The sequence below is a fragment of the Balaenoptera musculus genome, chromosome 2 (genome assembly GCF_009873245.2).
Source record: "Balaenoptera musculus isolate JJ_BM4_2016_0621 chromosome 2, mBalMus1.pri.v3, whole genome shotgun sequence".
Lineage (NCBI taxonomy): Eukaryota > Metazoa > Chordata > Mammalia > Artiodactyla > Balaenopteridae > Balaenoptera > Balaenoptera musculus.
Window position 1 is genome coordinate 39,219,661 of NC_045786.1, and position 7,229 is coordinate 39,226,889.

Sequence of the window (7,229 nt, forward strand, 5' to 3'; positions counted from 1 at the left end):
GGGATGGAGTTGGGGGCGGAGAAAGAGCCCCAGTTTCTCTTTGGGCCCAGGAGGGAGAAAATGGCCCTAATACAGTTAGATGAGGACCATTGAGAGTAGGGCTCTTTGAGGATGACAGGACTGGTAGTTAAACTTGAGAACACCCTGGGACTAGGGTCTTTGGGAGGACACGTAAGGAAGCCTTGGGGTGGCAGAGCTGAGAAGAGGGAAGGGGACGCCCCCAGAATAAGAAGACGGCTGGAGGTGGAGGGGGTGAGGCGGGGCTTCAGGACGGGTAGGATGGTCTCTTATGCACGGGCACCACAAGGTGGCAGGATTTGCCTGACAAACACTTTGTCCCCTGCAGCCTCACCAGGCTCGGCCTTAGACCGCTGCCTTGGAGAGGCTTCTTTTCCCAGGCTCCGCAGAGCCTTCGGTACCTGGTCCTCTGGGGTGAGACATGCACTGGCCAGGACAGATGCCGGGGGTGTTCACATACTCTGCTTCTCTTGATTCTCGTGTTAGCCCTGTGTGGCAGCTTTTACTTTCACCGTGTTTTGATCAGCAGACAAGCTTGGGGAGGTGAGGGGACTCTGTGAAGGTCCCATAGCCAGCGTGCAGTGGAGCCAGGATTTGAACCCAGAGCTGTGTGATTCTAAAGTTACCACTGCCCCGTGCTGCCTGGACGATTACCTTTGTGGCAGAATTCCCACACCTGTTATCAAGGGGCAACCTATCACAGGCCCATGGACCCCTGGAAAGGCCTGAACGGGGACAATTTGGGAGAACATGAAGAGGATTTGGAGTGGAGAACAATTGAGACTAAAGAGATTGAAGTTGTTGAACTTGGAGAAGAGAAAGATGAGAGTCATGGTCTTCAAGTGTGTATATTACTTATTCAGGGCACTGAGCTTGAAATGCAGCACATGGAATTTTGGGAAATTACAACATGGGAAGAATTCCTTGACATTTAAGATTATTAAACATTAAAGTGAGTTCCTGAGACATTCCAGTCGCCATTCAACAAATGTGTGTGGAGGAGGTGCTTTGACTGCCAAGTGCTGGGGATAAAATGGTGATCAAAGTTCTCCCAGCGGATGTCCTCCTGACAGTTTAGTGCTGAGGATGGGGGAAGGAGACAGACCCGTCGACCAGCAGATAGAGCTGTGCCATGGGAGGACATGTGCTGTGCACCCAGCGCGGTCAGTTGGGGGCTCAGAGAACACCTCCAGGACAGACAAGGCTAAGCTGAGACCAGAAGAATGAGAAGGAGTGAGCCGGGGAGGAGCGGGGAGGGAGCGCCTGCCCGCAGAGGTCTGAAAGAAGTTCTGTGGGGCCGGAGTGCGGCACATGTGGGAGTTATTTTGCAGTGTTTTACATTCTTAACTGTCCAGTACAGCTCAGGAGTTGTTTTGTCCAAAGGCAAATGAGTCCCATGATCTCTTATTACAGTGGAGCCATATCTTACCTGGGGGTTGAATTCTAAAGTCAGTGCTTAGGGAATTCCCTGGCAGTCCAGTGCTTAGGACTCAGTGCTTTCATTGCTGTGGCCCCGGGTTCAATCCCTGGTTGGGGAACTAAGATCTTGCAAGCTGCAAGGCGCGGCCAACGAAACAAACAACAAATAAAGTCAGTGCATACGTCACAAATCATGTACAGTTAAAGCTACCATTGAACTGTCCCTTAGAAAGGTGTCACATATATGACTGACACAGGTCTGTTGGGGGAATCCAACATGGCCAGTGTTTCACCCAGCGATGGAACCAATCATGGTTTATTTGGTTGAGCACAAGATTAACCAGTTGGCTTGTGTTTAGGGGCTATATTGTATAAAATACTAGGGTTTCCGTACCTGTCATTGAGGGGCAATTGATTGCAGGTCCGTGTCCTCCCCAGGAAGGGCCCGTATTGCGGCAATTTGGGAGAATATGAAGGAGATTCAGAATCACACTCAGCGTTATGAGATGCTCACACAAAGATAGGCATTCGGGACACAGTGGAGTTGCCTCACCCATCTCAGGCTCGTTCCAGAGCAGGAGCCCTGGGAGCAGCAAGCTCATCAATAGTGGATGGAAATGCCTGCACGATTGGCAGATTATTGGTCTCCCCTTTAAAAATCCCAGTATAATAGTTTGAGTTCATAAGGGTAACATGTGTGTATGATGTGATTCTATGGTATTCATTTGGTTCCCAGTTGTTTCTGTAGCTCCCAGTACACTCCCATCGGCAGAAGCTAATTATCAAGCAATGAAGCTTATACCCAAATAACCAATATACCCAAAGGAGGCTTGGCCTCAAAAGTGACAAATTAACATTTTTTTTAAGGTGAGAGATTTGCATTTTAGGAAAGTTGTAAGTCAAGCCAGTGATGAGAGTGATTAAGTGATTAAAGTTGGGTAATTCTAGCCTCAGCCAATAAGAATAAGTGATGCTTGTAGTAGTGAGTGTAGATTTCATGTACGGCATACAAACCGACTGAAGGCAGGTCCCCAAACTTCATTGCACTGTGGCTGTGTCAATAAAATAAGAATTTAACTTTTTTTCTTTTCTTTTTTTTTAAGAATTTTATTTTTTAAGATGACTGCTCTGAAGCAGGTGACACTCATTTGGATGGAAAAGTGTGTTTGCTAAAGAAGTACGTTTCTTTCTTTCTTTCTTTCTTTCTTTCTTTCTTTCTTTCTTTCTTTCTTTCTTTCTTTCTTCTTTTTTTTTTTTTTCTTTTCTTCCTTCTTCTTTTCTTTCTTTTTCTTCTTTTCTTCCTTTCTTTCCTTCCTTTCTTCTTCTTCTTCTTCTTCCTTCCTTCCTTCCTCCTTCCTTCCTTCCTTCCTTCCTTCCTTCCTTCCTTCCTTCCTTCCTTCCTTCCTTCCTTCCTTCCTTCCTTTCTTTCTTTATGGCTGTGTTGGGTCTTCGTTTCTGTGCGAGGGCTTTCTCTAGTTGTGGCAAGCGGGGGCCACTCCTCATCGCGGTGCGCGGGCCTCTCACTGTCGCAGCCTCTCTTATTGCGGAGCACAGGCTCAGCAATTGTGCCTCACGGGCCCAGCTGCTCCGCGGCACGTGGGATCTTCCCAGACCAGGGCTCGAACCTGTGTCCCCTGCATTGGCAGGCAGATTCTCAACCACTGCGCCACCAGGGAAGCCCAAGAAGTATGTTTCTTTTAGTCGCACCTCATATACAACCTTCTCTGAACATCATCCTCGCAGCCATTGTGTGTCCATAGGCGAGAATGAAAAGTTTTGATTACATCTCTGTCCCCAACGAAGACACGTGGCCCCATCTTCTCCCATGTCCATAGAGAACATCTCTGTGCACTTCCGTTCTCCCATCCCCACTTCTCACCAGTCTCTCACACACACCCTTACACATCACATCACACACCTGTGAATTCACATCACACAGCTTTGAGCATGCACAGCACACATCCACCTCCTTGAACATTCACAGCATACACCCCCCCCCACACCCGCCAAGAGCTTTAAATATTCTCATCACATATACACATACCCTTGAATGTTCACATCACAGACAAACCCTTGGATGCTTGCTCCTATCACACATTTATACAAACTCCTGAAATCCATCTGATACATATGTACCCTTGAACAGTCACACTGAAACACACACTGCACATTCTGCAAGCACACGCCTTTGAAACTGATAGCAGAATACACATGCAAATTCTTGCAAGTTCACATCACACACAGACTCTTGAAGATTCACCTCACGTGCTGTTCGCTGTGCAGGTCATTTGCCTGTTGCTCTCAGATTTATCCCCTGCCCTTCCCCTGCTCTGCTCTGCAATATGTATGTGTGTGTGTGTGTGTGTGTGTGTGTGTGTGTGTGTGTGTGTCTGTGTGTTGAGGGGGGTGCTGACCCCTGAAAATTACATTTTCCAAGCTTTCTTGCCACTGGATTCCAGTTGGGTTTGGCCAATAAGAGTTACCAGTGAGAGGTGGGAGGGTGAAGGGAGAAGCCAGGTATTTCTCCTCCTTCTTTGCTTGGGTGGCCTTCCCAGCGTCCCTCTGTGGTCCCGTCTCCCGCTAGCAGACTTATTCATGATTCCAGTTCCTGCAGGATGGCAAGTGTCCAGGCAGCACCACCTCTTCGCTCTGTCCCTCCAGCTCTAGGGGTGGTGGTGGCTTCTACTCTTGCTAATCTCTGCATTGCTTCATCATCCTCTGTTTTTGTTTTCCAGACTTTCCAACACTTCTGTAACTGGTTTTCTGTATTAAACTCCCTCTTCTGAACTACCTGGCATGGGTGACTTTTCCCTAACTGGACCCTGACTTCTGCTGCTCTAACACCCACCCTTTAAAATATTCTCATCCCTGACCGACACTTTCCTCCAACTGTGCTCAGGTCTTTGTTGGATGGAATCCTGGTACAGAGTAGGTGTTCAGTATTTGTTGAATGCATGAGTACAGTGCCTCCTTCATCGTTCCAGGATTTTTCTGGGACAGAGCTTGCTGGACCCCGGGACTAGATGGCTCAGGGGCACGTTCAGCCCTCTCTAGATGGACCACAAGCGATGACAGTGAGCGCAGCCTCATGAGGGTCCAGGCCATCTCAGACGGAGCCCATTTGGAGAACGGAGGGTAAATGGCCTTCAGCTGAGTCGTGGGAGCTTTCGTGGAGCCTCACGATTTTGCATCACGGGGCCAGACGTGGTTTCAGAAGCAAGGGGACTCTCAATGCCTGAGATAAATAGGGAAGAATGGGAGTGTCTGTCCCTCACGACTTGGGTGCACCTGTGGTCTGAGCAATGTCCCCAAATCTAAATTCCTAGTCGTGAAACTGACTTGGGCAAGCTGTTCCTCATCTCAGCATTCTTGCTTATAGAATCACGAGGGTCCATGACCCATCACTTATTCATGTTTATAAAATGTCTAAGGAACTGTTTGGTCTTGAACAAGTAATATGCCCCCATGTGGGCCTCGGTTTTCTCATCTGCAGCCTTAGGAAGTTGGCTTCGCAATGCTGGTGGGTGTTGCCTTGGGTTGGTGATTGGTGGTCAGGGTGGGTCCCAGGTGGTACATAAGTCTTCCACAGGGAGGCGCCACACACAAAGACATACACATCCCCAGACACTCCAGGCCAAAAGCTGTGCGGCCCACGGAGTCAGAAAGCCCACGTTCCTCTTCCCCGGAGCCTCCCTGCATGCCAGTGCCTCTGAGTGGCCCTCTGCCTGTTACAAACTGAGTTAAAGCATTGGAGATCACTGCAAATATGCAAGGATAGGGTGAGGCAGAAGTCAACAATCATTAACACATTAGAATTACTATAGCTCATAGGATTAAACAGAAGCATGAAGAGGGTGTGGGCACTCAGGACAGGTAAAATTTGAAAGGGAAGACACAGACACAAGAGAAGAAGTATTAACACCAACATCCAAGCATTTTCACACATATTTGATTCAATTTAATATAGCTTTACTTCGAGCTGACTGATACGCTATATTCTCCCTGTAGTCCAGTGTCCTAAATTTATGTGATTTTTACAGTGTGCTCGAGGAAAGCAGGGTTGTGTAGGTATCCCTAATTGACAGGTGCAGGGAACCAGGAGCTGGGGAAGTGGAGTGGCATGGCCCTTGCCACACACCTAGTAAGCGGCAGAGCTGGGACTTAGATTGAGATCCTCATGAGCCATGAAGGATACCCCTGGGTACTGGAAACAGTCAGTAGGGTGGGCACCCGCCTCAGGGTGGTTTGGGTGAGTCTGTCAGCTGTGACAGGGAGGCAGTGCTGGCCAGGTCACACATGGCAGCAGGTGAAGTGGGTGAGCCCCTCAAATCACCTGTGCTTCTACTTCCTCTCTTTACATTTGGGGTAACGAGACCTAGAGAGGGAGAGTCTCTTATCTCAGGCCTTATACAGAGCCAGAGGCAAAGGCAGGAGACCCAGGGAGTCCTGACTCCCACCCTCAGGCTTTTGATCAGATGCCCTGTGCGGGAGCTGGGCTCCAGTGTGAGAGCTGGGGCCTTCTGGAAGCCTCGGGAACTCCCCTCCAGCTCACAAACGCCAGGCTCTGAGGATCCAGCATGGCCCTGGGGAGAGCCTCTCCTCGGGCCCCTGGCAGGGCTCCTTGGCCCTCATAACCCCCACCCAGTAGAGCAGGGATTACTCAGCATACCAGGGTCTGTGGAGGTAGGGAGAGCTGGGCTCTTCGCACAACTTTCCCGGGGATTACAGGATAATGCATGTGACGGAACATTCGCTCGTCCAAGTTTATGGGTTATGTGGAAATCAAATTGTAGTAATCTCCCCGGCCATCTGGTCTTGGCACCGCTAGCCAGGACCTCCCAGAGGTCTTCTCAGACCCCTGAGCAGGGCTGGGGCCAGGGCTGGATGTGCTTGTTGTGCCTGGGGCCAGGCCAGGATTTTCCAAGGGTCCTGGAAGGGTTTCTACCCCCAGTACCAGAGAGAGGAAGGCAGGGCAGGGCAGCTGTAGCTCAAGCAGGGATGTGGAAACCCATTCATTACCAATGCTACTACATATGGACAGTCCACCTGCTCTTGTAATGAAAACTCAAACTTGCATTTTAGAAGGTCTCATTAGGCACATTTCTGGGGTTGGGATGGTGGGAGGAGAATTTTTCTGAAGATTAGATGCAAAGATCTCCCATCCTCCATAAGAAGTCTAGCCTAAGAGGTAGAGTGTGCTTTTGAAGCCCAGGCCTTTCCTGCCTCCAAGGAATGGGAAGTCAGGTTTTCTGTAGCTAGTAATTTGGGCTCTGCTTTCATGGCTGACAGAAAGCCCATAGCCCACTGAAGCTTTTGAGGGAGGAAGACAAGAGGCAGGGCAGTGTCATGTAGGGGAGAAGCATGTGGACTCTGGCTCCAGATGGCCAAGTTTGAACTCAGCTCTGCCCCCTGGTAGCTGTGTGATCTTGGGCAAGTCATTTGACCTCTCTGTACCTCATCTGCAAAATGGGAATACACATGGAACATACCTTGTGGGGTAGCTGTGAGGATCAAATGAGTGTGTATATTAAAGCACTTAGAAGATTGCCTGGCACCAGGGTCCCGAGTCCAGAGACTGTCCTGTGTGTGGGGTTGTGGCTGATATTTAGTCGGTGCCAGCGGTGTGCTGGTGAACAGGTTCTTGGAGGTGGTGGGCAGTGGGGAGAGAGTGCTGTTTTGTAGCATTTGCCAGTTTCCATGGTGTTAACACTCCCACCATGGCTGGTTTTGAGCCACCACTGTGGTGCCACTAAATGAGGGACTGGGAAGAGGTGCTCATAGTTGGCTCTCAG